Below are 9,593 nucleotides of genomic sequence, written 5' to 3'. Positions count from 1 at the left end.
ACACGGATGCACACACCTTCTAAATGCTCTGCTAGTGCTCGCCATAATGAATAGAGATAGCTCTTACTTTTTCCTTGGAAATGCACGCTTCAAACAGAACAGTCAATGAAGACGAAGAAGAGAATGATGTGTGCTCCCGGCGCCTATTTATACTATAGTCGCCGGCCAACGAGTTGGTGTTTTTTCAATGTATGCTTCAGACACGGGTCACGACGAGGCGTTCCCCCATAGCGACCCCTAGAGGACGCAGTTCGAAGTTCCCATGAAAGGGAAATACAGTTCACTGAGCGCAAGTTGACCTTTTGTGACCTTTTTTGACACATTTCCCCAACATCTAATATAGTATAAAAGGTATCAGAAAAATATATTTAAGCATTGTTTTAGCTGACATGTTAGCTAATAATTGGTATGCGAATGAAACATATACAACATACATTTTAATTATTCTGATTTACAATAATTGTATTTATTTATACATATTATTTTATTAATTATTTATCATTTCTGGAAGATTTTATTAGTTATCATTTATGAAAGACTGGATGCTTGAAATAATACAAAATAATACAATAATACAAAATCACTGCTACAGAAAATGCACATTTGTGTAAGCGGATTCAAAACCTTTTAGATTGTGATAACTAGCATGTGCGTCAGTGTTCCTTGTTCCATTAAAAGTCACAATCACAGACGAGCACTCTATCATAATAAGAGCATGACAATCCGACATGCAACTCTCTCCCAGGTTAAACAGCAGCAGATGGAGATTGTCTCTGGCTTCGTTTGTGAGCAGAATTAATTAGCAGTCACAGCAGCTGACACATCAGTTTTACACTGACCTGCAATTAAGAATAACACTTCTTTTTGGAGTGTGTGCATAGAACGGCCGCTTCATTGGCAACAGCCCGTGCTGCTTGATTTGTAATTAAAGTTTCTTTGGTCTCTGAGGCATTATGGGACAAAAGTGTAAACCTCGGGAACCCTTGAAGCTCCCAGACAAATTTTCATAACTGAAACATTTATTCCACATAATAACTTTGTTCTGAAATTGAGTGAGCTGTGTTGCTGTCTGCTGCCTTCTAAGGTGACATCCTACCTGAATAAACCTCAAAACTGTCTGATTTGAAACACTCTACATAGGCAGCAACTCCATGCGGCACACATAAGGGGCCAGTCACACAAAACATGTTTTTTTTCTGTGGAATAGGAAAAAACACAAGGTCTTGAGACGTTTTTTTTTTTTTTTAAGTCAAGCTTATTTTAACGAAACACTCTACATAGGCAGCAACTCCATGCGGCACACATAAGGGGCCAGTCACACAAAACATGTTTTTTTTCTGTGGAATAGGAAAAAACACAAGGTCTTGAGACGTTTTTTTTTTTTTTTTAAGTCAAGCTTATTTTAACTTGAGCACCGCATCATGTGTGAGACGCTGCAAAAGATACATGTGTAACAGTTATGCATGTCTGTCTAGTGCATTTACATAGAAAAACATTACAAAAGTAGCACAGTGGAACAGAAAAACACATTCTGTGTGAACCAGCCCTAACATCTCCAATTTATTACAATAGAATTTTATGTTAGTGTGTTGCACTAATAAGCACACGTAAATACATAAAATACTTACTTATATATTTAGAACTACAGTATGGAAGCCTGTTTCTTCCAAGGAATTAGTAAAAAATTGCAAGGAAAAACACACAATTCTGAGAAGAAAAGTCTTGAGTTGTGAGATATAAATTCAAAATTGTGAGAAAAAAAAGAATTATGAGATTGGAAAAAAAAAAATTTATTATTTTTTTTATTCCGTGGAGAGAAAAAAAAAGAATTATGAGATGTAAACTCAGAATTCAGAGAGAAAAAAGTCAGAATTGCAAGAATGACTTTTTTTCTCAGAATTGAGATTTTTATATATAGGAATTATGTTTATATTATCTCGCTGTTCTGAGAAGCAAAGTTTGTGAGAAACAAAGTATGCATTGTTGATAAGTAGGAATTACCTATATATTTTTTTTTTTATCTATGTCGGAAAGGGGCTTCCATTTGTATCAGTACTTTTTTATATTAAATAGAATATAAGTATAATTAGGCTATAATCAGCATTTCTATATTCTTTAATACATTTTTTTTTTTTTCACCAAGCTTTCTGCGATTCATTCTGGGATTGCGTTATTGAATTAGTTTGGCCTTATGTGGCATTCTATTCAAAAGTTTGAATTTCCAATTGTAACAAAACGGCACTTCCAACTTGGAACCTCACTTGGAACAATAAATATTCACATTCACACATTAATCACTTTTAAGCAAAAAATGCATCAAAAAAAAAAAAGTCTTAAGTTACATGATGAGAAAACCTGTTTAGTAAACATGCATAACCTATGCCAGTGTTGCATAGCATTGTTTATCCATAACTTGGGGAATTTTTTTGTTGACAAGCATCTGCAAATTCAACATTAGCAGTCCGATTTTGTGCCTTTTTACATCATCTTCCAAGGACAATAGAATACCAAAATGAGGTATCTTTAAAGCATCTCGAAATGCTGTCTAGGTAGGCAGCTCACTAGGTTTTGGAGCACAGGCTAACATGACAGCTTCATAAAGGACTAAGCTTGACTGAAATGCTTCTTTGTCACCAAAACCCCCACAATGCATTGGGGCAAGGGAGTGAGGCGAGAAGTGCGAGGCAAAGATGCATTTGCTCTGCAGCAGTGTCCACGGTGCAGATGTTGCAGGTTATTTCCGTGAAGTTTCATCATGATGCTGGGACACTGAACTCTGGTAATCTGTGCTTCTCTCCGTAGTGTGTTTGTTTTGGCAAGGGAACACTTCAGCAAGATTGTGTCTCTCTGTGTGCGCATGAATTAATATTTATTTGAGGGTGTTAAAATTGTGCTGTATTGGTCTGTAGATGTTAATTGCATGGTAATTTGATGTTTGTGTTGATGGATTTGACATCAAATATCATTTCCATATGGATCTGTTACATTTGAGCCTACACAGACAAGGTGATTTTCAAACAAAAAAATATATTTTTTGTGTTCACTTGTTTGCATACAATGTATTTGTTTCAGTATGATGTGTGAGCTACAGAGGTCCATAAATACTGTTAATGTAAAATCATTCACGGTTAGTGAGGAATAAACAAGCGTGAAGTTAATTTGTGAAGTATGAAAGTGTCAGGAATGTAAAACAGGCCCAAGCCGGGTTATACTCACCATGTTGATTGTTAATGAGATGCCACATTCATTTACAGCACGCTCTGGGATCCCTGGGGAAATTCCACAATGACACCTGATTCCTAAAATAACACACATTTACAGCCACAAAAATCTTGATTGACCTCCATGGTAAATATAAAAAAAAAAATGTTTTGTGGTTATATTTAATAATCTGCTAACAACCAGAAGTAAGCAGTAAACAAGTAGCCTATACAAAAGCACACGCCAATGCTTGACAAACGTAAACAAGCAGTATTTTACTTCACTATGCGTATTTAACTTTAACAGAGTATTCTCATTTTAGAAAAACGTTTACTTAAACACATTAAAAAGAATATCTTGGTTTTACTTAATTACATTTAATAAAAAATAAAATGCCAATCGTTAGTTCAAATCAAGCGGCAACCTTCCGGTCTCTCTTGTGAAACCAACAAGGAAGTGACTAAAACTGCAATTCATCGACTGGCCGCTAGAGGCTGGCTCCAAAAGGGAGTCAGTCCCATAGACACCCCATGTTAAAATGCCCAACTTTACAGCAGAAAAAAAATGTGTTTACAGCCGGGTACAAAAAGTGGTTTTGGTCTATATAGTTAATTTTGCCCTTCATGACAACTGTGAAGGGGGTGAATTTTTTTATAACTCATCCTTTTAATGATATTAAGCCTTAAAGTTCTGCATAATTAAGGGAGTAGATTGCTGCTGCTGTCACCGCCAGCGAGCTAAGTGGGCGTGGTTTCAACAACCAGCTCCCGCCCTCTTTGCCCATTTTCGATTATCCGGGAGTGACGCGCGGTGATGCGCTGCCAAGATGGCGACAGCCGGCTCCGCCCACTTTGAGCTTCAAAAACGGTCAACAGAAACCTACGGGTGACGTCACGGACACTACGTCCATGTTTTTTATACAGTCTATGGTTCAAACCGAAGACGTAGATACCTGCTCAGCATTAGTGACATCTGACTCGCTTATGAATCATTCTTGTGAGCCGATTCTTTTCGGTTCTTATTAATGATCAAATCGCAGTCAACGATTCAATCACGACCTGAACTGATCCGTTTGCAGCTGTTCGCCAGTCTGATTTAAAACTGTTCGGAACGAGTCTCTTGTTTACGATTCCATGAATTACCCTGAATCAAAACGAGCACGAACTGGGAGTTCATACACAAAACGTTTTTTTTGCGTTCTGCTGCTGCGTTGCTTCCTTGACCGTTTGCATCTCGTGCATGAACGCCACATTTTTAGAACACGGTTTTTAGAAGTTAAAATGTTCCAAATTTAGTTTAAAAGTTTAACATTTTACTCTTGCATATTAAAAATGAAAATCATATTTAGCCTATACATTACACTAAATTGTGAATCACAACCAAAAAATAAAAATAAAAGGACAAGCTGTTGATGCACAAAGTAGATTATGCTTTAATGTGGCTGTAAAAATTAATATAAAAATGTAAACACATTTTTCCAAGTGGAGTCAGCTTTTAAATTATATGTTTATGCTCTCATTACACATTTACTTTTTTTTTTTTTTTATCATATTTTGTTGTTTTTATTTATTTGCACACACACACACACTTGAGTAATCTTTGATATTAAAAGTTTAATCTTTTGATTAGAGAGCTAGAAGTGTTTGTATTGGTGCACTTGTAGCCTATCTCGTACCCTTGAGCTAAACTTAACTCTGCCTTGTTTTTCAGAATTGTTCATGCCGTTGATTTCAAACCGTTATTTGGCTATCCTTGGATTCTCAAACAGCCCAGCAAGAGCTCATGCCTCCCTCCTAAAGACTTTAAGGCTTCCAGCTGTCATTACTTTCTCTAAAACCAAGCAATGGACCGTTGTGAGCCAAGCCAGCACTAACTGGTATTTTCGGACTGGGGAAGCTCTGAGCAGCCGCTGAACGAGGGTAAACCTTTCCAAAAACACAGAGGATGTTCTTATTTTGTATTGAATCCTAAATCTATTGTTTGATCTAATTATTCTGCCTCTAAGGCCCTTTTATCCCGGCACTGCTGATGAAACCGAAGCGAAAGAGGAGGCAGAGTGTATCTCCTGGTTGTTTGAGACAGGACATCCATAGCACTGAGGGAGAGATAGAGAGATAAAGAGCGAGAGATAGAAAGAGAGTGAATAAAAGAGTACTGAGTGATTCAGTCACGTACAGCCCAGCCATTATCTAGCCAACAATAAAAGATTACATCATATCAGCTGGCATAATTTCTTCAAGGTCTTTTATTGATTCTTTGAATGGTGAGTGCAGCTGTTGAAAGTGTTCAAAAGAAAGCCATTGTATTTACGGAATCACATCAGGATTTTATAGGCACACAGAAATGATTTGACGATTCATATTTCATTCGGAGGATGATCACAACTTTCATGTGGTTTTGTAACAGGTACACAACTCTCCAATTATGTTTAATTCCTCTTTGCATGCAAGATGAGCCAGCATTCCTAAACTGAGAACAAAAAAATTTGACAAAACAAACTAGTGAGAAAATATATTATAGTTTATTGTTATACTCTCATCTGTCGCTGTTACAAATTCAAAGTAAAGCAAGTATTTTAATTTGACCAAACTATCTTTAAAATAAATATCGGCTTTGTCCGAAATGGCACCCATGTAGTCCACATTTTGGTAGCATAATGCCAAATAGACTATTGGGTAGGGTGACCATACATGCCCTTTTTTCTGGACACGTCCTGGCCAGGATTTCTATATTGCCTAAAATATCCAGGTTTAGGGTTTATTTTCCTGTTTTCATACTTGCTGAAGGTAATGATCAAAAAGTAGTTTGACCAATAACATGCAGGCATTGTACATAATCAACCAATCATGGTGCGTGAGAAGGTGGGATCTATAGAGAACGGTCAAAGCAATGCAAATATTCATACATATTAGGTGTGTTCAACTTGAAGCGGTGCTGCGCATACCGATCGGTGTATGACATCAAAGTACAGCGAGAGTGATTCTAAAGTATAAGGAGCCGTCTGCTTTCTATAGCTCTCACGGTACTTTGATGTCATAAAACCGATCGGTCTGCACAGCGCAAGCGAAGCCAAAACCTGGATATTTCAGGCAATATAGAAATCCTGGCCAGGCAGGACGTGTCTGGGAAAAAGTGCACGTATGGTCCCTACTATTAACTACTATTGGGTAGTAGTCCTCTGTGAAGTCTAGTGTGAAATCAAGGGTGTAGTGGCGCAAAAAGGGTGCTGTTGAGCATTCTTCTTATATAGTAAAATGGCAAAAAGGACAGCTTAAAGTGTGGTCACATTAGCAAAATTTCAGCTAAATTTAGCAGGCAAAAAGGTCCACTGTCCATTGTCAATAATGTAGCCATGCATGAAGCACATGAACATGAAAGAAATCTGCACTAGCAACTTTTTCGCCATCATGCGAAACTCCTGATCATGCAGATTCCTACAGAAAGTACTGGATTTCTTTCACAAAATTTCACCAAGCAACGGTAAAAGTGACCATGCCTTAATAGTGTTGTGGCGCAAAGTCCACAAGTCCACATGCACAGTTTGGGATGGACCATAGTATTGCTGTTGCCCTTGAAACTTCCGTGAGTATCAGCGTGTTTGCAACAACTGTAAAGGTGCAGTCACATTAGCGAAATTTTGTGGGAAAAGATTGTTGTCAATAGTGTAGCGATGCATGAAGCACAGCTCACACATATAAAGCAGCCATCAAAGCAACATGACAACTTGAACACGAGCAAAATCTACATGGGAACTTTCTCTCCCTCATGTGAAACACAATTGTGCGGATTCCTATAAAAATGACAGAAGTTTGTCTGTGAAATTTTGCAGAGCAACGGTAAATGTGCCCACAGTATTTTGGAGCAAAGATCGCAAGTCCACATGTACCATTTGGGATGGGCCCGGATTCCTATTGAAGTGACTGGATTTTGCATGCAAAATTTCACAGAGCAAATGGTAAATGTGATCTTAAGAATCAATCATTTCTGCTCAACTTGTTGCATTAAAAAGAATTGCAATTACTGTTAGTGCCACTAGTGGTGTAAAATGACACATTTCAAAGAATGTCGGAGGATTTCGATTTAAGCCAAGAGGAGACTTGTTTTCCTTTGCTAAAGTAAGGAAACTTTGCTTCCTTTGATCCCGTTACCAAACGTTGGTTTTCACGAGACTCACCGGCGCATGCGCAACACTGACCCCATACGTCATCCTCCCGAAACTGCTTCTGTGTACAACTGCTGGCGCACGCTAGATTCAAGTGATTATTACGTTTTGAATATGGATATTTTTCTTACAAAAACGCATCGATTCGCTACAGGAGGCCTTTGTTCACCCCCCGGAGCCATGTGAGACACTTTTTTTTGTGGAAGGGTGCTTTTTATTTCACGTCTTTTGAACAGAAGGAATGCAACACCCGCTGAGTACAACGATAGAGCTTGAAAGATCAAAGACCATTTTTAATATAACTCCGACTGGATTCGTCTGAAAGAAGAAAGTCATATACACCTAGGATGCCTCAGGGGTGAGTAAAACGCAGCCTAATTTTCATTTTGGGGCGAACTAACCCTTTAAAACCTAAGTTTTAAATGCACTGTTCTAAACTGAAATTGCATTATGTAACAGGTTAAACCCATCAAAGTCACAGACCAGTAAGAACAAGGTGGGCGGAGCTACTGAGGAGTTTATTGATCCATTCGGGGGTCTCTGAGTGACTTGGGACAAGGGGTCTCACGCTCTGGACTGCACAAATCAAGGTAATTGTGATTGGCTCAAGCCAGGGGTCGATGACTGATTACTCCACTGAAGAGCAACATCTGTTCTCTGCCAGTTGCCGACAGATCACTTTGATAGCGTTTAATTATGCAGAGGGTCACTGGACCAATTAGATTACTGATCAATTACTCCAGAAAATGGAATTGATAAGAGAGGACAAACACATTAATGATTTTGCGAGATTGTTGCTATGTGTGGAGAGATTTATTACCCTGCGAGGATGTAAATTTGTATGGGTTGGATTTGTCCTCAGGGCACGACAAATTCATGCAAAATACACCAGCAACTAGGGATTAATCTTTCATAACAAACAGAAAAATGGTTGCATATTTTTGAACGTACTTGAATATAAATGTTGGAGATGAATAAACATGATATATGTAAGAAAAACAAGAATGTTATAGTCGAATCTAATGCTTGAGAACTGATTGTGATGAATGCTGTACATGAAAAATATTTAATGCCCACATAAACCCTAGCAGAAGTTGAATTTATGAATTTATGTAAGTCTTTTACAACTATTATAAAGTACTTTATTTTCCAAGGTTGCATTCCTGTCCTTTCAAATAACACAAACACAGAGAAAGCGGAAAAACACACACACACACACACACACACACACACACACAAATCTTTTGTGCATCTCAAGGACTACTCGTGTTGTTTCGCTGCATTCAGGATGGATAAAAACATGGAGGGGACGCTGCCCTGGTGGGACAGGAAGTAGAGATGCAGAGGGGAGCAACTTCACCTGCTGATCACCTTCATTCTGACCACTGGAACTGGCCTCTGATTGGACGTGTCTGATAGCCCATCCAATTGATGGGAATGGGAGAGAGAAAGAAAGGAAGAGGAACCTGATGACAGTTCCCTGCAGAGATGAAACTCCTCAGAAGCGCTCAGAGAGCAGATGACACTTCATACCACATCATTTGATAGGATTCAGAGAGGGTTATGGATCCTGTCACACAGCCAAATGAAGTCGAGGGGAAAACCGAGTCCCTGGGCTCTTCTCTGCTCCAACACCAGCCTGTAAATATCATGCATTATTGATGGTATAAAATGTTCAGCCTTGTTAGTTTTAAAGCTGACAATATGCCAGGCAAATTAAATATGTGATTTTTGATGCCATGTACAGCGAAAACATCTTCTAGATCAAAATGTATGCCATAATGAATATAACAAAAATCACAAATGAGATTTCATTAATATCTCAGTTGATCTCCTAGAAATCAATGCCATTAAAAAGAGAGCAAATGGAGATTTTTAGTGAAATATCCATCTTTTCATATTTTTTTCCCTTAGAAAAAGGCCCTATTATCACGTCGCCTCTTGAGCTTCAACTCAGCAATTATACAAAAATCTGTAATCTACACTACAGAATATTTTAATAATACGAAGAACATTTTTCCTGAAGAACCTCTGTTTTTAAGACTGTAAGTAATATCTCAATATGCACTCAAATGTTTCTCGCCAAATACCTTTTTTTTTGGGGTGAAATGTCTGAGTCAAAGTCAGTAATTAAATGAAACAACAACAAACAGCAAATTTTCCTCTTAATAATCTGAAAATTGAAGTAATATGAAATATTCAATCTAACTGTTAAACCAATGGTTTAATA

The 9,593-nt window shown here is 37.9% G+C and overlaps 1 long non-coding RNA gene across 1 annotated transcript in view; it reads left to right on the top strand.

Moving 5' to 3' along the window:
• The window catches only part of LOC107712818 (uncharacterized), a 22,711-nt gene extending 13,326 nt beyond the window's left edge, over positions 1 to 9,385 (top strand). The window contains exon 3 of the long non-coding RNA XR_001636832.1: positions 8,651 to 9,385. This is a non-coding gene — a long non-coding RNA (uncharacterized LOC107712818). The remainder of the gene's footprint in view (positions 1 to 8,650) is intronic.
• Positions 9,386 to 9,593: the final 208 nt, after the last annotated feature.

Source organism: Sinocyclocheilus rhinocerous, unplaced genomic scaffold (genome assembly GCF_001515625.1).
Source record: "Sinocyclocheilus rhinocerous isolate Xijiao unplaced genomic scaffold, SAMN03320098_v1.1 scaffold1740, whole genome shotgun sequence".
In the NCBI taxonomy this organism is placed as follows: domain Eukaryota; kingdom Metazoa; phylum Chordata; class Actinopteri; order Cypriniformes; family Cyprinidae; genus Sinocyclocheilus; species Sinocyclocheilus rhinocerous.
This window is presented reverse-complemented; position numbering and strand designations above follow the sequence as displayed.